At 40.2% G+C, this 23,048-nt stretch overlaps 1 protein-coding gene across 1 annotated transcript in view; it reads left to right on the forward strand.

The window, feature by feature from the left end:
• synpr (synaptoporin) overlaps window positions 1-23,048 on the forward strand; it is a 237,150-nt gene that overhangs the window by 126,717 nt on the left and 87,385 nt on the right. The window lies entirely within an intron of this gene.

The raw sequence follows: 23,048 nt of genomic DNA on the forward strand, positions 1-23,048 counted from the left end.
TTAGAGTTTTAAAAATACTGATAGCCAGATATTGTTCATTTTTATGGTTTCCTCCTTTCAGCTGAAATTGTCCACATGCTTGTGGATTTCACTGGCTTCTCTGTGTAGTCTGACATGGTGGTTGTTAGAGTGATCCAGCATTTCTGTGTTCTTAAATAATATGCAGATTGGGTCATCAAGTGTGCTGCTATAGCTGTCTTCTCTGTCTGCAGTATCTTTCATGTTCCTTGATTCATGTATTGTGTTTTAACTGTGTGTTCTGCCTATGCCGTATCCGACCTCAAGCTGAGAAGAGAGATGGGTAACAAATAAAATTCATGAGGAGGAGCAAGGGTGCATTCCAATGGCATATGGAGAACTGCATAACTTCCTCCCTAGTTTAGATTCATGTTACTGTACATGTATATTGAGTGTGTCCCTTCCCCCATGCAGCCAGCCAGTGTCACTCCAGGTGGCAAGTGATGGACACTAGCCATATTGCACCCCATGGCTGCTGCTATGATGAGAATTGGAGAGGATGGCAAGTGCCATTCGGTGTCCCCAGGCTGCCCAAGCCCTGAGAAAATGGGATGGCCATGTAAACAGTTGCGGCTGGTTCTGTCTCAGAACCAGCCCAATTGTTATCATGGGACCAAAGTAACAGTTTACTCCAAATTTTCAGGGAAAATCCGGAGCAACCCATGACTTTTGTTAATGAGGTTCAAGACCATGTTAAGTGGCCTTGGGTCCCTGTCAACCTAAATCAGCTCCATGCCTCATACCCTCCCCCTTTTTTCAGGTCACTGTAGATGTGCCCTAGGACACTGTATTCTATGTTTTACTGTAAGTGGTGCACATAAATTATGGAGAACTAATGGATCCTCAGTATTTGCAGTGGTTTTCCTAGCATATATTTTTTACTAGAGTGTTTTAATGTTTTTACAAAGCAGCTTTAATATATTTCATTTATTGCTGGTGCAAAACTCTACAGTTACCCCTTAATCTTTCCCTTCTTGGCAGATGCTGCTGTCCTGATTCACCCAACATTGTAATAAAGTAACACTCAAATTATGTGCCATAGTAAAGCAACCAAAGTGTGGGCAGAATTTTAAGCCCTCGGCAAAGTTAAGTGGGCAGAGAGAGAGAGTTACGTGCTTCAAATCTCCTGCCTTGTACTCTTGCTTCCACAATGTCTTTGGTTAATAGCTGGGTTCATTTAAAATAATATCAAAAGTTCTGTTTGAATTGATATAAATATTTGCATTTTGTAATTTACATCAAGTGAAAAGATCTGGAAGGCTGAGTTACGCTGAATCCATTTTTCTTTCTGCGGAAGCGATGGAATTTTAATTGGCTTTACTTCTCATGTGCATTAACCCATGTGTAATATCCGCTTACATGTAGAATTCAAGGAGAATAAAGCAAATCCTTCCCAACACATTAAAATTAGTGCTCGCAGGAAGACCTACTTTTTTTTGAGGCAGATATTTTCTCAAGACAGCCCATTTATGAATTTTCACAAAGAAAAGAAGAGGGAATTAAGTGGCCCTTTTAAAGTTCTTTGGCACAGCCATAATTTCTCCCTGCAAAAAAATAAAAATGTGTCAAAAGCAGATGAGCCATATGCACTCAGCTGAGATATCATTTAATTTAAAAATCCAGAAGGGTAGCTGTATTAATCTGTTATACCAAATGCAAACGGTATCCCATGGAACCCTAAAGACTGACAGATTGATTATGACATAAGCCTTTATAGGCCAGAATTTCCTAGTGTACAGGTTCAGACAGCCTCTAAACCTTTGGGCCAACTGAGAAAATACCAAGAGGAATGTACAAGCATACTAAGCAAATGTATTGTAAAAGGCTTTCATGGGAATCACTGGGTTGCTGTGAGTTTTTCGGACTGCATGGTCATGTTCCAGAAGCATTCTGTCCTGACATTTTGTCCACATGAGTTGTGAGGTATATTGGAAACTGGGCAAGGAAGGTTTATATATCTGTAGAAGGTCCAGGTTGGGAGAAAGAACTCTTGTTTGAAGCAGATGTGAATGTTGTAATTAATCACCTTGATTAGCATGTAATGGCCCTGTGGCTTCAAGGCCTGGCTTCTTCCTGTCTGGGTGAATCCTTTTTTGGGAGATGTTAGCTTCCCTGATAGTTTCATGTCTGAAATTCCTCTGTTTTCTGAGTGTTACTCTTTATTTACTCTTTAGTCTGACATGGTGGTTGTTAGAGTGGTCCAGCATTTCTGTGTTCCCAAATAATATGCTGTGTCCAGGTTGGTTCCTCAAGTGCTCTGCTCTGGCTGACTTCTCTGGTTGAGTTAGTCTGCAATGCCTCTCATGTTCCTTGATTCATGTTTGGGCAATTGTGGTCCCTATGTAGACTTGTCCACAGCTGCATGGTATACGGTAGACTCCTGCAGAGCTGAGAGGATCCTTCTTGTCCTTTGCTGAAGGTAGCCTTTGTTGGAGTTTCTTAGTGGGTCTGTAGATAGTTTGTAGGTTGTGTTTCTTCATCAGTTTCTCTATGTGATCAGTGGTTCCTTTGATGTATACTAAGCAAATGCTTATCTTTTCTAAATAAGAATATTAAGCTATTTCAGGATTTGAGAAGATCTGCAGCTCAGAAATTATAACTTTCTGTCTGCTGTCCAACATCCCAAATTTGGAAGCTCATGCCCTCCAACATTTCATGGATGAAAAGCAGGTCATTGTGTGGCCAAGGAACATCAGAATATGGTCTGGATGGGAAGCAGGCAGAGGTTTGGGCAGTTTGGTTCCTTCTGAGTCTGTTGTGTGTGCTCAAGTCATTTCTGACTTAACAGTGACACTATCACCAGATTTTCTTGGCAGAATTTATTTCCCAGTCTCTTCTGAGACTGGGAAAATGTGATTTGTCCAAGGTCACCCAATGGGTTTCCATGTCCAAGCGGGAATCCAAACCTTTCTCCCAGTGTCCTAGCCCCACACTCAAACCATTATCCTGCTATGGGTACACCTACACTGTAGAATACATGGAGTTTGTCACCACCTTAAATACAATGGCTCCATGCAATAGAATCCTGGGAGTTGTAGTATGATGAGGCACCATCAGTCTTTGACAGACAAGGTTACAGACCTTGTAAAAGTATAACTTCCAGGATTCCATAGCACTGAGCCTTGGCAGTTAAAGAGGTGTCAAACTGCATTAATTATATAGTGTAGATGCCAAGGAAAGGGAAATATTTCACTTACCTTATATCACCAAATTAAAGGCACCATCCAATGTAAGGTGCACTCTAATTCTGAAGCTCCAATTTTAGGAAGAAACAATTTTCTCAATTTTTCTTTAAATCCTCTGCATGCACAATATCATTTTTTATTTCAATTCATCTTTGTAATGTAATCTTTTTTTGTGGGGTGAAGAGGGACTGTGAAGAGACACAGAAGTCCCCTGGTGGCACAGTGCGTTAAAGCGCTGAGTTGCTGAACTTGCGGACCGAAAGGTGCCAGGTTCAAATCCCTTGAGCGGAATGAGCGCCCGCTGTTAGCCCCAGCTCCTGTCAACCTAGGAGTTCGAAAACATGCAAATGTGAGTAGATCAATAGGTATCGCTCCAGCGGGAAGGTAACAGCGCTCCATGCAGTCATGCCGGCCACATGACCTGGAGACATGTATGGACGCCGGCTCTTCAGCTTAGAAATGGAGATGAGCACCAACCCCCAGAGTCGGTCACGACTGGACTTAACGTCAGGGGAAACCTTTACCTTTACCTTTTATGGGCCTCTAAGGGTGGCAGGCAGTGACACTTAGCCAGATTGCCTGGTTGAGGACAAAATAGTGGGAAGCTGGCAGAGCCATTGAGGCTAGGGCCCTTCCACCTCCTCTTTCAGAGGTAATACAATTAAAGGAATCCCAAAACAAGTAAATTTAAGGCACTATTGAATCTAAGTTGCACCCCATTTTTGAAGCCCCTTAAATAGAAAATATGTTTCTTAAAGCTGATAAAATACAACACTTCTCTCCTCTTCCCTTTTCTGAGTATAGTGCAAACTACTTTCATTCTTCAGACTCAGTTTGCATTAGGTGAAGAAAGCAGAGGAGAAAGAGGAAAAGTGGAAGGAGGAGGATGAAATTGGGACATTTTAACAAGCAGCTGAAAAAGTGGAGCAACAGAGTATTAATCCAGAAGTCTGTGCCAAACCAGGACAGTTGGAGATTATTTAGTTTCAAGCTTTGAAGCTCTCACAGCAGGGATGCCTAGCGCTGTTAAAGCTTATCAGCTCTCACACCATCAGGAACCTTATTTTCTGCATAGCTTGGAAAATCACTTTGTTTGGCTTCAACTCCCCAAATCCCCCACCCCTCATAAACATTGTCAGGGTTTAATGTTGAAATGACTTTCCATCCCACTGAGCCACATACTCACGTAAAACACATGAGACAGAGACCCTACTTACACTCTTAAATGCATTTATAATATCAAGGTGACTGCCCTATATTGACTAATACATAACATTAATCATATTTTCAACTCCAATTTTATTGTTTTGGGAAGTAAATGTTTAAACTTCATGAATAGTAAATTGTTTTTTATTGCCTTCTGTGCATATTTAGGAAACCTCTAGCAACCCTATTTCGCAATGGCTTTTATTAATCTGAAATCTTAAGTGTCTTGAGGCATCAAAATAACTTTAGGCAGTGCTAGAATTTTGTATAGCAAAAGGCACTCATATTAATATCATCAGTTCCTTTGATCACAGTTTTCTACTCAGTTTTCTGTAGAATGTAAAAATAATGGAGTTAATATCGTTTAAAAATAAATCCAAGCAATTAAACTCAGCCTTTTCTTTTGGGATGTAGCATTTTCTTTGTAATAATGGATTGTGCTAATTATCAAAGTGCTTTAAATAACTTCACTAAGCTCATGCAGTTCTGTCCAGTTATTAAATTCACCTTAAGGTTGGATATTATATATTCAGTTAATTAAACTGGAAAAAGTAATGAGCAAGTTTTAAAGAGATATGGAGGGGGCATAAATTAAGTACTGCAAACAATCTTCATGTTGCAGTTGCAATTATTTAACATTAGCTCCAGGATTTCAAAATGCAGTTATGGTTAAATATTATGATTCTCTGTGGGCTCATGGAGCCCCTGTTGGTGTAGCTGGTTGAAACGCTGAGCTGCTGAACTTGCTGACCGAAAGGCCAGTGGTTTGAATCCAGGGAGTGAGGTGAGCTCCCACTGTTAGCCCCAGCTTCTGCCAACCTAGAAGTTCAAAAACATGCAAATGTAAGTAGATCAATAGATACCGCTCCGGTGGGAAGGTAACAGCGCTCCATGCAGTCATGCTGGCCACATGACCTTGGAGGTATCTACAGACAACACCAGCTCATCGGCTTAGAAATGGAGATAAGCACCAACCCTCAAAGTTGGACACGATTAGACATAATGTCAGGGGAAAATCTTTACCTGTGTTGGCTCACACATTCTGGAAACATTGATAGGATGCATCTACACTGTAGAATTAATGCAGTTTTGCACCACGGCTCAATGCTATGGATTGCTAAGGGATTGTAGTCTTACCACGTTTTTAGCATACTTTGTCAAAGAATGTTGGTGCTTTACCAATCTACAACCTCCAGCATTCCATGGCAGTTAAAGTGGTGTCAAACTGCATTAATTCTATAGTGCAGATGCATCTGTAGCCTTCACTAAAGAGACCATGGTGGAATAATTAGGAATATACAAACTGAATTTACAGTTTCTGTAGAAAATAGTGGTGTGTATACCGGGAAAGGGGGGGGGGGGTTGGTAGAACAGGATAAAGTTTAGCTTCTGGTCCTTTAGAATAAATGTGATGGGTAAAAGTTCTGAGGCTCCAGTGACTTCCCTTCCAGATGATAAGATTTTGAATGAAAAAGGCCTAAGGATAAAGAAGACAATTGTATAATTGCTTATGTCATTATATGAAATCAATGCAGACCAAAAATCTAATGTTTCAGTGGTGAAGTTCAAGAACTTTCTCCCTTATGCCAGTTTATGTATTTCTGTGCTATCCCCAAAACTGGTTCTGGATTTTTTTTCCAGAAATACCTTTAGAGGTTCAGATGGCTCTGTAACGTGGAGGAAGATTGCTCCCTTCCACTTCTACTGATTTCTGTCATTCTGTCATTCTGCTACTGTCATTCTGCTACTGATAAATCCATATTATCAAAGAAGATAATCCAGACTATCTGTTTTGAATTGGATTATATAAGTCTACACTGCCATATAATCCTGTTCAAAGCAGATAATCTACATTTCATATGGCACTGTAGATGGGGCCATAGTCCTTTGCTAGATTCTGGTCATAGTGCTTACAACGATATTATCTGGACTATCACCCCAGATATGCTTTGATCCAAAGGTTTTCTTTTCTAGACAAGCCCCTACACTACAACACTTTAGAAAAGAGTTAAAAATTTGGTTTTTCCAACAGGCATTTGTTAACGTTTAGACAGTAACCAGAACTGATTGCCAATCACTTAGCGCCTTATATCTACATTTTGTGCATTCAGCTGGGCTGCTGTACTGATTACATGGATCTTTTAACTGATTCTGTACAGGTTGTTTTATCCAGTTTGTATACCTGGTTTATGTAATGTTATTATTATTTTCATATTGATGTATTTTATGTTTTTATGCATTATGTATTTTATGTATGGCATCGTTGTGTGCTATTTTGTAAGCCACCCGAGTCCCGATGGGAGATGGTGCCAGGGTATAAATAAAGTTGTTATTTTTTTATGACACAGCAAACTAGATAGATATGCTGGATTTCGTATCACAAAATCACAAGTCGAACACTTCCCAAGTGTCTAGGACTGTGTAATGTATTTTCGGATGATGCGTGCAGATCCCAGTAGGGTGGCCTTTTGCAGTTGGCAGATCATGATTTTGTCAATGTCCGTTATTTCCAAATGCCGGCTGAGATCTTTTGGCACGGCACCCAATGTGCCGATCACCACCAGGACCACCTGCACGGGTTTCTGCCAGAGTCTTTGAAGTTCAATCTTGAGGTCCTATAGCGGCTGAGTTTTTCCTGTTGTTTTTCGTCAATGCGACTGTCACCTGGGATGGCAACATCAATTATCCAAACCTTTTTCTTTTCCACAACTGTGATGTCTGGTGTGTTGTGTTCCAGAACTTTGTCAGTCTGGATTCGGAAGTCCCACAGTATCTTTGCGTGCTCATTTTCCAGTACTTTTGCAGGTTTGTGATCCCACCAGTTCTTTGCTGCTGGGAGGTGGTACTTGAGGCATAAGTTCCAATGAATCATTTGGGCCACATGGTTGTGCCTCTGTTTGTAGTCTGTCTATGCGATTTTCTTACAGCAGCTGAAGATATGATCAATGGTTTCATCGGTTTCCTTGCACAGTCTGCATTTTGGGTCATCAGCTGATTTTCCGATCTTGGCCTTAATTGCATTTGTTCTGATGGCTTGCTCCTGGGCTGCAAGGATCAGGCCTTCTGTCTCCTTCTTCAGGGTCCCATTCGTGAGCCAGAGCCAGGTTGTTGTTGTTGTTGTTGTTGTTATTATTATTATTGTTATTATTATTATTTCTTCATGTAAACTTCTTCTGTTTACATGCTCACATCAGTTTCTGATCCAGAGCAAACATTTTTGCATGAGAAAGTTGATGGCTGCCCCCTGTCAAAAGAAGCTGTGATTTAGAATCATAGAATCATAGAATAGTAGAGTTGGAAGAGACCTCATGGGCCATCTAGTCCAACCCCCTGCCAAGAAGCAGGAAATCGCATTCAAAGCACCCCCGACAGATGGCCATCCAGCCTCTGTTTAAAGGCCTCCAAAGAAGGAGCCTCCACCACAGTCTGGGGGAGAGAGTTCCACTGCCGGAATTATTATCTGGTTTATAACTCAAAATAATGTAGCATAGAGCAAATGGTGTTCTATTATTCCCATAAGACTCTCCTGCTCAAATGCTTCATGGAATATCAGTTTCTGGTTCAATGGGAAAATGTTGCGTGAGAAAAATGAGTGCTGCCCCCTATCAGTAGTAATCCATTCACATGAACTTGTTAGGCTACACTTTGTCCATATTCAAGACATTTTAATGGCTTGGTTGAGTTTATATGCTGCAGACTGCATCTTTCTTACTTGCCAGATTTCTTGTCGTGTTGCTTACAGCTCCGATAAACTGCAGCACCTCCCTGCAAGGGAATTCTTCTTCTACTTGGTTCTTTGGACCCAAGAACAAATTTCAGACTAAATACTATGAAATGCCCTCCCATTCTAAAATACAAGTGAAACTTACAACAAAATGCTGCAGTGTGGTGTGTTCGTCTTTAGGATTCTAGTCATCTATGCCTTCATTCTCAGTATTCAAGATATCCCATGTCATTTCCTCAACTAAATATAGTCGTCCATTTCTCCCATATCTAATCCATATTCCAGCTTTCCATGGCCACTGAATATGGTCTTTCCTAACAACTATGCTTTGGGGCACAGTGGGTTAAACCCTTGTGCCAGTTGACCTGCTGACCTGCAGACCTGAAGGTCAGTGGTTCAAATCCAGTTTGAATCTGCGAGACAGGGTGAGTTCCCGTCTGTCAGCTCCAGATTCCCACGCGGGGAGAAGTCTCCCACAGGATGGTAACACATACGGGCATCCCCTGGGCAACGTCCTTGCAGACGACCAATTCTTTCACACCAGAAGTGACTCCAATTTGCCTCTGACATGATAAAAAATAAAAAATCCCCTCCCATGAGGACCTTTTTTTGTATTAAGTACAAAAAATTCCAGTTTTCCCAGTCTGCTGAAATCTCCCCATCAGTTATGTAAGGATTCACACTCGGTGAATGGGTTTGCTTTTTGAGTACAGCATTTCAGCCCTGTTGCTGTTCCACTTAGCTTTGGAAAGAGAATGCATAGATTCAATGGAAAGCTTGCTTTGTTTGTATGCAACTCCTTTTGTCCTTAAGTGTCAGCCAAAATCACTTGGCTTGTTTTATTCATGCCATCTCCATTTTCCATCCACCTCCATTGTCTGCCTTCAGGATATAAACTAGCTTTTTTGTTTTGTTTTGAGGACACACGGCATAAGAGTTTTTGGAAGGCTGATGTATTTGTAAAAAAAAGCCTTTCTAAATATGCTCAGCTTTTAGATTAAAAGAACTAGATTGCTTTCCATATAGTGAATCAGGGCAAAGAAGCCAGAATAGGCATTATCTAACCTATTAAATGTAGCACCCAGCCTTGTTTCAAAGAATAATTAACTAATGTGAATGATCTTCAGTTTGAATCACTGTGGAGATGGAGTGTTTGTGTGTTCAAATGTTCACACATTCAGTCTCATTTGCCCTTGAGAGAAAGCATGGTTTTCCTGATTATCCTTTAAATAATCTCTGCAAGAATCATAGAAACATAGAATTGGAAGAGACCTCGTGGGCCATCCAGTCCAACCCCTTGCCAAGAAGCAGGAAAATCGCATTCAAAGCACCCCCGACAGATGACCATCCAGCCTCTACTTAAAAGCCTCCAAAGAAGGGGCCTCCACCACACTCCGGGGCAGAGAGTTCCACTGTCGAACAGCTCTCACGGTCAGGAAATTCTTCCTAATGTTCAAGTGGAATCTCATTTCCTGTAGTTTGAAGCCGTTGTTATGCATCCTAGTCTCCAGAGCAGCAGAAAACAAACTTGCTCCCTCCTCCCTATGACTTCCCCTCACATATTTATACATGGCCTTCACCATGTCTCCTCTCAGCCTTCTCTTCTGCAGGCTAAACATGCCCAGCTCTTTAAGCCGCTCCTCAAAAGGCTTGTTCTCCAGACCCTTGATCATTTTAGTCTCCTGTTCTCCAAGAACCCTCAAAGATGATGGTCAGTGGTTCCAAAATAACTTCCGCTAGTTCCTTCAACACTCTTGGATGTAGTTGGTCAGGCCCTGGGGACTTGAATTGGTTTAGAGCAGTCAGGTATTCCTAGATGACTTCTTTCCTGTCACTCTATGTTGCTGTGGTTGAGGACAGCTTTCTTTTTGTGAGAAGACTGAGGCAAAGAAGGCATTAAGTAGTTCTGCCTTTTTCCTATCCCTTGTCAGCATTACCCCATCTTCTTCTCACAGAGGCCCTATCGCCTTCTTATTCTTATGGTGTTTTTTACCAACGTAAGCAAAGAAGCCCAAGAACTGATTATATGCCATGAAGCCTAGATGTTACCAGACCCTCCCAAATATTATCTCCAGATTTGATGGAAACTGGTTCAGGTATTTACCTGTGATAAAGAAATAAACAGCCTGACATGGGTTGGTAGCCTGATAGTCTCAGCTAGAATAGACCATTGTTGAATGGTGTGTTGACATGTAGACGAATTTACAAACTAAACAGGTCTATTCTAATCAGCATAAAAGTAGTGTTTAGATGAGAATGTCCAATAACACAATACATTTTGTTTCATTTATATATTATTTCCAGTGCTGCAAAGCAATTAAATCTCACAGTTATAATTCTGAATTGGTTGTGTCTATCTAGATGGTGAATGACTTCATGAATAGATCCATGAAAATATGTTTACCAGCTTTTAAGAATTAAAAATGACAACATGTTTACAAACTGACTAATACAGACCACTGATCTCTGTGAAGGCTCTTGCTTTATATGCCCCATAAAGTCTGGGCAATTGTAAGGGAGGTTGCCATATCTTAACTAAGTCAATCCAACAGACAAGTCAGACCTTTTTGTTTTTTAGGTTTCTTTCACACTTGCTTTACCCTAACATCTCTCTTTTTTTTCTTCTGCACAGACCTTCTACATATCAATCATGTAAACCTATGCACCCTCTGTTTTCATCGAGGCTTGTTTTTGTTTTGTTTTTTAGAATTGTTGATAGATCTGTTGATTATAGTTATACAATATTTTGATGATATCTTGCTTTTACTATTCTATATTCTATTGTTGGGATCAGTAATGTGAAGCTCACATTTTCAAAATAAAGCGACATTGCCTTGTTCTATTCAATCAATATATTTGATGAAGAAATACAAACAGTCATGATGTGAATACATTCACTTTATGCTGAAATTCCTCCATCTCCTAACCTCTCTCTCTCCCTTTCTTTTGTTTTATCAAGGTTTTCAAGCTCACACATTATTGTATAAAAAGATGCTTGATGGAATCTTATATAAAATTCAATCAAGGAGATTGGCCTTTTTTTTTGCATTTGTATGACTCAATACAATATCTGTGTGTATTGGTAATGTAGAGGGGAGGTGAAAAATTATGCATTGAAAGCTAGTTGCAAAATATGATGCAAAACGTAATGCCCCGTTGGATCCTGCTGATTGATTGAAAGAAAGGAAGAAATTTACACTGATTTCCCATTTGCTGCCATAGTATAATATGTGCCTTGAAAAACTACACAATATTGGGGAATATTCCAGACCAACATGGGAGAAGTTGCAGTGGAATCATGAGAAGGTTGTAGGGAAATCATATCCCTCACATTTTTGCCAGTAGGAATTCCTAGGAGTCAAGCATTATGATTAATCTCCATCTTTTCAATGAATCCGACTGATCTTTTTCAAAAGCTATCCTAATTGGAGGCCAAGAGTGTCTCCTGGGGGACTGAATTCCTTAATTTAACTATAAACTGTGAAGAAATACTACCATTTGTCTTTCTGATTCTCCAACCACATCTCTTCTTAAGATGATCCAGTTTTGAGTGTTATAAGACCTCATGATAAACATCTTCCCATCTGTTTTCTTCACATTGTGGATACTAATTCTAATTCTACATACAGTAGAGTCTCACTTATCCAACACTTGCTTATCCAATGTTCTGACCCAGGTGCTGTGATGTAGGGGAACATTAGATGGATTGGAAGGAGTCATCCATCTGCTATGAGATCAATCAAAGCACGTTATTTGAATAGATATGGGAAGGAGAGAACCATGAGTGTGATCTAGTTCCTATGTATACAGTCCTCAAAAGTCACAGGTTGCATATAGGAAATCCGTTTCCCACTTTTGGATATGATGACGTCCTTAAGCCTGCTATAGGTGAGTTTGACCTGAGGAGAAAGAAATGTAGAATGCAATAGGCAAAGCCTGAATGGGATAAAAAAAAATTTGGCCTATTACAGGTTAGCATGACCCAAGCAGACAGAAAGCTACAAGGAAATGTGGTCCTAGCTGACAAAAACATAGGCATGCTACAGATTAGCTTGACCTCAGCAGACAAAAAGTTAGGCTTGCTGCTTGCTTTCCTGCCTGCCTGCCTACCTGTCAATAGCAGGACATTGAGAAAGGTTGCAGATCATCAACAATTGGTGTCAAATGGGCATGGGAAGCTGTCCTCCCCCACTTTTCTCACAGCTTCTTCCCTTTACATCTTCTCCTGCATAATTTTTTCCTGGCATGAAGGAACAAACTCCCTTAAAGGCCTGGAGTCGGGCTGATGAAAGGATTATTTATTATTTTGTGTCAAAAGCAATGCATAATAAATACGTTTTAAAAAGTAAAGGTTTTCCCCTGACGTTAAGTCCAGTCGTGACCGACTCTAGAGGTTGGTGCTCATCTCCATTTCTAAGCCAAAGAGCCGGCATTGTCCGTAGACACTTCCAAGCGAAGTGGGCAGATCAAAAGACAACTTGGCGAGGTGGCACTACCTGGAGGAACCCTCCACCTTGTGTGACTGTGGAGCAGAACAAACAACTCCACATATGTATGCTTGCCCACAATGTCCTGTCTCATGTACGGAGGAGGAATTGTTTAAAGCTATGGACAATGCAGTTGCTGTTGCCCGCTTTTGGTCTAAAACTATTTAGCTGCTTGTGATTATTTTATCACTTTTAAATGTATTTATTGGGGGGCCCTTTGTGGTGGCGCAGTGTGTTCAAATCCCAGGAGCAGAATGAGCACCCGCTGTTAGCCCCAGATCCTGCCAACCTAGCAGTTTGAAAAAATGCAAATGTGAGTAGATCAATAAGTACCGCTCCAGCGGGAAGGTAACGGCGCTCCATGCAGTCATGCCAGCCATTCTTCTATACAACCATTAATGGGACAGGAACAAACCTTAGTTTCCAGACTGGCAACCTTCTGTGCCTGGCACAGAAGACAGGCAAAACAGCATTGCAGCTGGACCATCACCTATCACACAATGCCATATGCATCCGTCTATTGGGATTCTCCCATCATTTGCCACCTCCTACAAATCAATAGCTTCCCACCACACTATGCTACCTCCATAGTGTCATGAATTACTTCTGCTTCTGTGCCAAAATGCCAGCAGTAACATGATGTCAGTGAGTGGAATTCTCCCCCTCACTATCCTCAGGTTGGTTGCTTTGTGTGTGTACTGCTAGAATTGTGCCATTGTGCCAGTAATAATAAAAATAATAGTGCAAGTTATACTAGGGCAGAGGTAGTGCAGAAAGGTATGTGCAAGACAAAGATATGTGGAAGACTGGCCATGGATTGGTGAACTGTGCACTGCACTACTGAAAAAAAGTGTGAAATCAAAGGTGCACAATTCAGTGTGTATGTTGTAGTTCAGCTTGTGATAGTGTGTGATTTCAATGGGAATGATGGGGTTTCTGGGCATGTGTCTGATGACAATGGGAATTATGGTTTTCCTGACAGGCCTGGCTCTGAGAGGCCTGAGGTTTCTTTTGAACAGAGTGTGGATGCTCAAGGCCAAATTCCTGAGAGAGACCCTCACTTCGCTTCTGAGTCTACTTAGGGACTTCCAAGTTGCCCATTCTTGGTTTACCCTGGAGGCGGACCGTCATGGGGGCCATCCAGTTGGAATTGCCTGGTTTAGCTGCCCAGAGGGATACTCTTGCTGTTGCTGGAGGAACATTAAGAGGAGTGGTGGTTCTCATGAAGCCCTTCCTTGATTTGAATCTGGTGGGAGGAGGCTGATAGTCATGCAGTGGATGGCTTTCACAATGTTCAACCTTATTTCTCCTACAGTTAGCAGCAATTTCTCATCGCACATTCGGCGGGGGGGGGGGGGGGGCAATGCCAGGATTATTCTAGTCCAGAGTTTTTCAAAATTTGCCCCTCCAGACATTTTGGACTTCCATTCCCACAATTCCTAACAGCTGATAAACTGGCTGGGATTTCTGAGAGCTGAAGTCCAAAACACCTGAAGGAACACAGTTTGAGAAATGCTGCTGTAGTTATTCTCCAAGTCTGGAGCAGGAACATCCACTTCCTACCCTGTTTCCCCAAAAATAAGACATCCTCTGAAAATAAGGCCTAGTAGAGGTTTTGCTGAATTGTTAAATATAAGGCCTCCCCCGAAAGTAAGACCTAGCAAAGTTTTTGTTTGGAAGCATGCCCGCCAAACAGAACACCAGAGCATGCAGGATTGGTCAATGTACATGTCATAGATTGTTCTACATGAAATAATGGTAGTAACAAGAAATTTTTGATAGGATTCACAGTTTGTCTGGTTATGCTGGTTTGTGATGACAAATACTGTACAGTATATAATAAATGTTCATTTTTTTTGTTCAACAATAAATGTGAATTCTTCTTTATGGAAAAATAAGACACCCCCTGAAAATAAGACCTAGTGCATCTTTGGGAGCAAAAATTAATATAAGACCCTTATTTTTGGGGAAACACGGTAACTTACCTTTTTATGTGCTCTGGTTTTGTGCACAAGTCTTACTGCTCTTGTTTTTCCTAAAGAGGTTTTGCAATGTCCAGGACATTTATTTTTCAAATTGAAAACAAACAATTGAAATATTGTTTCCATTTGTAAACAATAGTAAAGGTGGTATCATGGCTGGTTTTGATTTTAGATGCTCGCTGCAAAATCATGCTTGTAATTTCCCCCCTAAGGAAATGTACTGTCTGTACACAATGTAACAAGAGCTCCCAAGAGGGCTGATTTATTTATGAGTCTAACCAAACAGCTCTCCAACTTGCCTAACTTAATTGCTTTTTAATGTTGTTAAAGGGTGTACCAAACAATGCACATGTTAATCAGCTGAGTGACCAGAAACATAAAACACTCAGCCCTCTGTACGAGAGACCTTTTATTGAAAGCCTGGAGAAAGCAGATATTTTCATTGTTTGTTTGTGTAACTACTTAAAGATGAATGTCTATGTTTATCTCTTCTTAGCTTGCATTGTAAGGAACTGTGTACTTGTTCATAGGTTTATGGCCAAGAATTACAGTATGTACATATTGGGGTTGTTGTGTGTTTTCCGGGCTGTATGGCCATGTTCCAGAAGTATTGAACATTAAGTGCTGAATCTTATCCCCCAAGTAGATTTGGCACCTTGGATAGCTCTTGTAAAGCTCAAATTAAAAGTCAGAACGAAGTCACTGGCCTACTGACAGGCATGCCACTATAGAGCAATTGTGCCTTTCTTCAGAAGCTGCTCAAACATTTTTCAGCATGAAGGTGTCACACATCAATGTCTCAATCATTTAAGAGTATTCATTATTCTGTCTTGTAAAATGATGTCTCTTGATGTCTCCTTTAATTTTATTCCACTTAAAACTATTGTGGTGAAGGTGATGCAAGGTATTTTATCTAAGTTGGCAGTTTCAAAAATGTAAGTTATTACAAAGACATTTGCTACCAGGATACTATCAAAAGAGTTTTTTTTCTGTGGCTGTGTAGAATAATTTGCCACCTCCACCAATTACACCATGCAACAGAATTTGAAAAATTTTCTTTTCCTAGTTTGAAAGTGTCATCTCCTGTTTAATTGTGTGGTACTTACTTTGCAAGTAGTAGTTATATTCCAAAAACTTTGTTTTTGTGGCTGCCATTTTTAACCTTTCAATGTGCAATTTCTAACCTTTAATAAACTTTCCCCGTGTTTTATGATAGAACCAACTAGGAATTGACATTTATAAGCCAGGAACAAAAATAGTGTCACGCAGTGCTATTTCAGGTTATGAATTTCTACTATCTTTGCAATGATATAGCCAAGATTATGGAAACGTATAATGTACAGATGCAGAACCCATGGTCCATATACAACTTTCTCGTGTGTGTTGCTTACCCCATGCTTCCTTCCACTGTTGAATGTGTTACACACACAGCACCAGTGTCTGGGCTACAGAAGCCTTCACCATGTGTATTTCTTAATAGGGATACAGAGAGGTCATTGTATTTCACATTCAATATGACCTTTTATTAAGTCTACCCAGGTACAATTATGCAAGTATATGATGTATGAAGGAAGCTCTGTCACTGGACCTTGCATTGAATCCCTTTGATATCTCAGCAATAAAAGTTCAAGACCTCACACTTCAAGGGGACTAAATTCTATTTCTGCCCTGCTACCTTCTCAAACTCTTTCTTAGACTCATATTCATCTAAGCTCCCTACTCATTAAATGCAAGGATTGAAGAGAATTTCAGGAAATATAAGGTGATTGTTTTGAGCAGAATTTTGGAACCAATGTTTGTCAAGCCCCATCATCATGGGCACTAAACCATTGCCTGTGTTGCCAGTTTGTAGGCATCATACTTTGGCCCATCTTTTGGCTCACATGCCTGGATGGTATATTGTTATATGCATCTACATTAATGCAATTCAACACAATTTTTAACTGTCAAGGCTCAATGCTATGGCATCTAAACAGAAGTAATTCTAATTTGTAGACATACTTACTTAGGTGACCCCTCATTGTCCAAGTATGATGGCTTTCCAAGTGCAGTGTTTCCAGGTGGAAGGTGGTCCTGGTCAGAGTTGGCTTGACACACCTTCCTCTTGGCACGTTTCTCCCTTTTGCCCTCTATTCATACCTCTTCAAATTCCACAGCACTGCTGGTCACAGCTGACCTCCAGTTAGAGCGCTCAAGGGCCAGGGCTTCCCAGTTCTTGGTGTCTATGCCACCGTTTTTAAGGTTAGCTTTAAGCACATCTTTAAATCTCTTTTCCTGTCCACCAACATTTGGTTTTCCATTCTTGAGTTGGGAGTATAGTAACTGCTTTGGGAGATGGTGATCGGGCATTTGGATAATGTGGCCAGTCCAGTGGAGTTGATGGCATAGGAGCATTGCTTCAATGCTTTTGCTTTTTCAAGGCTTTTGCTTCTTCCAGCATGCTGATAGCGTACATTATAGAAGCACCCTTTGAGGAAAAAGAGCTCAGCATCTACAAATAATTATTCTTCGTGTGCTGTATAACCATAACCTGAGTAACCCAAGTACCATTACAGATAGATAATTATTAAGAACTAACATTTGCATAATGCAGCAACCTCTAACATTGTTTATGGCATTATTTGCATGCTCCGTTAAATCAGCTGTCCCTCTCTGCCCCCACACTCTTGATCCCACTTCCAGTGGACACAGGTGGGCAGTCAGATGTTTGAGAAAGTAATTGGGTACATTTGCACACTCCCTGGATGGAATAGCTTGCCCGGTTTTAGTTGCCATAGCACTTGAGTGTTCCTTCAATGTGAGAAATAATTATGGTGATTATAGAATGGGTCCCCCACCTTTTTTGTTTTTTGGACCAGCTATTGCAAGTCGTTTTATTTCTGGTCCAGAATTCATCACAAATGACACATTAATTGTACTTGAGGAGAAGAGAAGGCTGATCTTTTGCCGAGAAAATTACTGTGAAGCAAAGCCCCCAGAGGTGCAAATAAAAAGTCAGTGGTAGCAAAAAAAAATAAAATAAAGAGTGCAAAGAAAATAATTCAATGACAGTAAAATAAACTCTGTTTTGGCAGATGTCCAGTAAACATCTGTTGTTTTATTGAGTATCACCACCTCTGTGCCATTTTTCAGTAACAGGGCTCACCTATTGTTACCTAGCACTTAAATGCAAGGATTCCATAGCATTAAGTCGTGGCCGTTAAAGTGCTATCAAACTGCATTAATTCTACAGTATAGATTCACTGCTGGTTCCAGGAGCTTGGAAGCAATATCGTACAGATGGAATATAACATCAACTTTGCAGTAATTTGCAATCAGTGGCATAACAGGGCAGTGTTTGGTTAATAAAAGTGCTAAACTGAGTTGTAAGTTGGACTCTGTTATAATGCCGGTGAATACTGGAAAGAGATCTTTTTATGGGTCACATTCAAGCCTACCTTTTAAGTATCCTCTTCATATAATGTCCACTTAAGAAAGAGAAAATGCTCTCGAGAGAATCCCAGTACTTTTCAGATTCCAAACTTCGTCTCATTTGCCAGCTCCTGTTGATTGTAACTGAATGAAGAAGATTTTTTGTGGTCCTTCTTCACAGAATAGGAAGAAATACAAAGTACTTTAAAAAGATGGGCCTGATTTGAAATCACTGTATCTCTGCAACCATGAGCTGCCTATAAATGAAACGCTTGCCATTTGAAAGAGTGGGCCATAGAGTTTCAAATGACTGCCACTAATTTCCTCTCCCAGCACACAAACGACTTCTAGCCTAATGAAATATTTTCCATTTATGGATTTATTTATTTATTTTAGATTTGCTTCTGGCTCACAAAGCTTAATAAAACTTGATAACTCGTATGTAACTTTTTTGTGTAATTGTAACATGTTGCTGGAGCCCCTGGTTGTGCAGTGCCTTAAAGTGCTGAGCTGCTGAACTTGCAGACCGAAAGGTTGCCGGTTCGAATCCAGGGAGCAGAGTGAACACCCGCTGTTAGCTCCAGCTTCTGCCAACCTAGCAGTTCGAAAACATGCCAATGTGAGTAGATCAATAGGTACCGCTCCGGCGGGACGATAACGGTGCTCCATGCAGCCATGCCGGCTACATGACCTTGGAGGTGTCTATGGACAACACCGGCTCTTTGGCTTAGAAGTGTAGATGAGCACCAACCCTGCAGAGTCAGACATGACTGGACTTAACGTCAGGGGGAACCTTTACCTTTACCTAACATGTTGCCATCGTGAAATATATTGCTTTGAAATTAGGCCCATCATTTTGAAACACCCTAGAGTTTTATCAGAAATAGGTACCAGTGAAACCGAATACACGGCACCTTGGTTGGGCAGTCAGTGAAACGGTATCTAGCCCTCTGCTGAGCAACATGAATTTCAGCTGGAAAAAGTCAAGTGACTATAACTATTCATCTAGCAACTAGTTGTGCAGCTGAAAAACAGCAACACTTTCAACCGGAGAGAAAAAGAGCCCATTTTCTAGTTCAGATCATTCAAATTTTTGGAACTATTTCTTTTTAAAAGTACACGTTAATCAATGTTGTTATATATTTGTAACAATGAAAGCACTATGATCTTTCTTAATTCGTGGTTTGTAGTTTCCTCATACAGCCACTAGAGGGCAACAATGTCTTCACTACAACACTGCCTTGGTACATGATGCATTTTGGGCTTTTTAGTGGACCTAATAAAAAGATCAGTGTTTGGTGTATTTTGTTGTATCCTGAATTTACATGGAAGAAAAGACATTATGTTTTTCTTGGTTCTGTTTTGATGTGTTTACAACTTCCCAGCAGATTTTAGAGATCTGATGAGAGACTATAACAAGACCATGTTGTGTATGAAGAATAAATTATTGGCATGGGCAGTGTTTAACTTCTGGTTTTTGAGAGCTCCTGAGCCTTGGCATTTGAATCACAATTGTCTTGAGTTCCCATCAAGTTTTCCCTCCCTTTTTCCCCCCTGTGCTCCTTCAGAAGCTTAGAAGTCTCCCTGTAACAGTATGAAATGGGGGATAAAGTGGCACAGAGAGCAAAAAGGAATCCACAAAAATTGCATCTCCTTCCATTCTCCTTCCAACTATATTGTTTTACTGACAAGTACTCACTCATGGAATAATAAGGAATTAGATATCATTAAACATTGTATTATATACAATAAATGAATATAAATGTCAGATAAGCAGTTACAAATCACAATCAAACTGTTGCACACACAGTATGATGCGTGGTAGTTGCATTCACAATGTAATAAGTTTCCTTGTTTATTTTCTTAATTCTTCGTAAAGGATGAGGAGACCCCTGATCCACAACCGGTTTTGACTACATATAGTCTGGTGGTAGGATCTGCAAATATTGGGTAACATTAATACAATTGTACAAAATGTTTTCTTGCCTAGTAAAATTAACTAATATTAATACATACTACTTACTTTTGTTACTTAGTTCCAACAATTCTAGAATGTGATCAATGAACTCCACCCTGTAAAATCTTTCATAGATATTGTGGAACCTATTGGGAACATACAGTGGCTTACAAGTTGTTTTCTTAATACATTAAACACTTGTCCTTTTTAAAATGAGCATGTAAACACCAGATTTTCTGCTTAAAATTATAATATTGTGTGATCTTTCTCATTAATAATCTGCATCATCTGACTCAACCACACACTTTGAGCCATGCTCTGATAGGACTCATATACAGTAGAGTCTCACTTATCCAATATAAACGGGCAGGCAGAATGTTGGATAAGCAAATATGTTGGATAATAAGGAGGGATTAAGGAAAAGCCTATTAAACATCAAATTAGGTTATGATTATACAAATTAAGCACCAAACATCATGTTATACAACAAATTTGACAGAAAAAGTAGTTCAATACACAGTAATGCTATGTAGTAATTACTGTATTTACAAATTAGCACCAAAATATCACGATGTATTGAAAACATTGACTACAAAAATACGTTGGATAATTCAGAACATTGGCTAAGCGAATGTTGGATAAGTGAGACTCTACTGTACATGAAATGTTGGAGGTTATGGGCTATTCTACAAATGGAAGGTGCCCATCCTTTGCAGATTTGACTGACTCTGTTTTTATATGGGTTTGTTATGCTTCAATTCTCTCCCTTTTTTAAAAAACATTCTTTTTTTCTGTTCAGGAAGGGGTTTTTTTTACAACAAAAGTGTGAAACACCACTGAAAAGTCCACAAAACTTGGCTGAAAGAAAACTTGAAACTTTTTACAACTGCATTTCTCTCATGGATATTGATCTGTAGAAATTGACTGACTGATGCTTCTTTGTTAATAGGTGATGCAATACGTCCTCTTGATGAAAAATGAACACAGGTGCTTAAATGCCTAAATTGGGGGTGTGGCTATGGGAGAGCAAAATGAAAGCATTTCTCCCAACCTTATAAGAATTTATCCCTTTGATGAAATTTTCCTTCATGCCCAAGTTTTCTAATATTACTGAGTGTGAGTCGTTCAAAATTGTTCACACCTAGAACTCTTTTATGTGATGTGTTTGCATTCCCATGACCATTTTGCCTGCCTCTTTTCTTCGGGTGCTTAAACTCTATTTCATAGTGCTCTATTCAAGTATTAAGATTACTGCAATGCTAGATATTTGGCAAGGGAAGGAAAATTACATGGAGGAGATGAATTATTTTGTAGGGAGGGTCAATTTTTTATTTCCCCCCCATTCCATAGACACATTCCTATAGCCTATACATCCACAGCAGACATCCCATTCTTTGTACATGGTGCACATAGCCACCATATATGAAAACTGAAATCTTCCTTTTAAATTCACCTACAGAGGTTACAAATGTTCTTGTCTGGTTGTTGCTGCTATATGCCTTCAAGTCATTTCCAAGCTTAAAATGAATCTATCAGGTGGTTTTCTTGGCAAGATTTGTTCAGAAGGGGTTTATCTTTGCCTTCTTCCAAGGCTGAGAGAATGTGCCATGCCCAAAGTAACCCAACTGATTTCCTTGGCCATGGGAGGATTTAACACTTTTCTCCACATTCATAGTCTAACACTTTAACCACTACCATGCTGTCTCTCATAGGTTGTCTTACCTCAATGGTTCTCAACCTTTTTTTTATTATCAAAGGCCACTTTGATCAAGGACCACTTGATCAGAGACTAGAGAACACTCTCCAACATTAGTACCAAAAGGGTTACGAATCAGTTTTTGGTTGTCTTTAGATTCGGTTTGGTTATTTGGGGTTCTGATTCAGAAAATTGCATTGGGTAGACCATATCAGCTCTAGTTTCTGATACAAAACATATGCTATCCAGTCGTTGCCATCTGCTTGCTCACAGAAAACCATATTTAAGAATCTAGAGCTGATGTGGTCTATCCAGTGCAATTTGCTAAGTCAGCACCCCAAATAATTCCAGGAACAGGGCTAAAAATAAAGACACCAAGGTGCCCTCACTTCCAGGCACCACATGGAATGGCTCTGCTCAGGGGAAGGGAGGAAGAGGAGAAGCAGCAGTCAGGAGGCTTGTTGTCACGCCTTTTGTGGGTAGTCAGGCTCTCCACTCTCAGCATTCCTGTTGCCTCAGCACTATAAGAGGGTTTTGTGCGACTAGTCACTCTCGTTGCAATGTTGTAGTAATGGTGAGGCCACGGACCATATTTTAGTTCTTGGGGACTACTGGTGGTCCACAGATCACAGGTTGGGAACCACTGTCTTACCTGATAGTCAGTGGTAATTGTATATTTTAAGCTGGGGAGTAACTGCTGCCACACAAGGCATGTGGCAGGTGGAAGTATCATATGTTGGACTCTCAATGACCCTCAGAGGAACCAAGAACTTTTCCCTATCTCCATCTATCCAAAGCTCAGCAGGACAAGCCCTTGCTCTTTCTCCAAGGATAGAGTTTAGGTTTTTCTTCCTTTAATATTGCACTGCATTTTGGAGGCACTCAGACAATACCTCTGAAAATTAACACAACATCCCACAGGTCTGGTAAAGAGAGGGCCATCAGATGTGTTGAGGGAAAATGTAGGGGGAAACCTGCATGTAGATCTGTGGATAGGATTGGGAATTTGCTGCCCACTAGGACTTCCATATTCATTTTAAAACCATGTACCTATTTATATGGAAAATAGCAGATGATGCATGACGTCAGCCGAATAATACTGAGAAAGGGCAACAATTTATATAGAATACATTGAAAACACATTTTGATGCGGCTGGGGAATGTGCCATATCCCTTTCATTGATTATGTTTTCAGGTTCCTTTCTCACTTGGATATTTTTGTTTTGTTTATATCTTACCTTTTCCCGATGAACTCGAACTTTCATAGAAGTTCTTTGATTTGAATTTGCATCTTGCATTCACTCATTAGTTCCCTTGATTAGTTCCCTAGCCTAAAATATCACTGATAAGTGACCAAGGAACTGAGAAAATTGATGTGCTAC

Source organism: Anolis carolinensis, chromosome 2, assembly GCF_035594765.1.
Source record: "Anolis carolinensis isolate JA03-04 chromosome 2, rAnoCar3.1.pri, whole genome shotgun sequence".
In the NCBI taxonomy this organism is placed as follows: domain Eukaryota; kingdom Metazoa; phylum Chordata; class Lepidosauria; order Squamata; family Dactyloidae; genus Anolis; species Anolis carolinensis.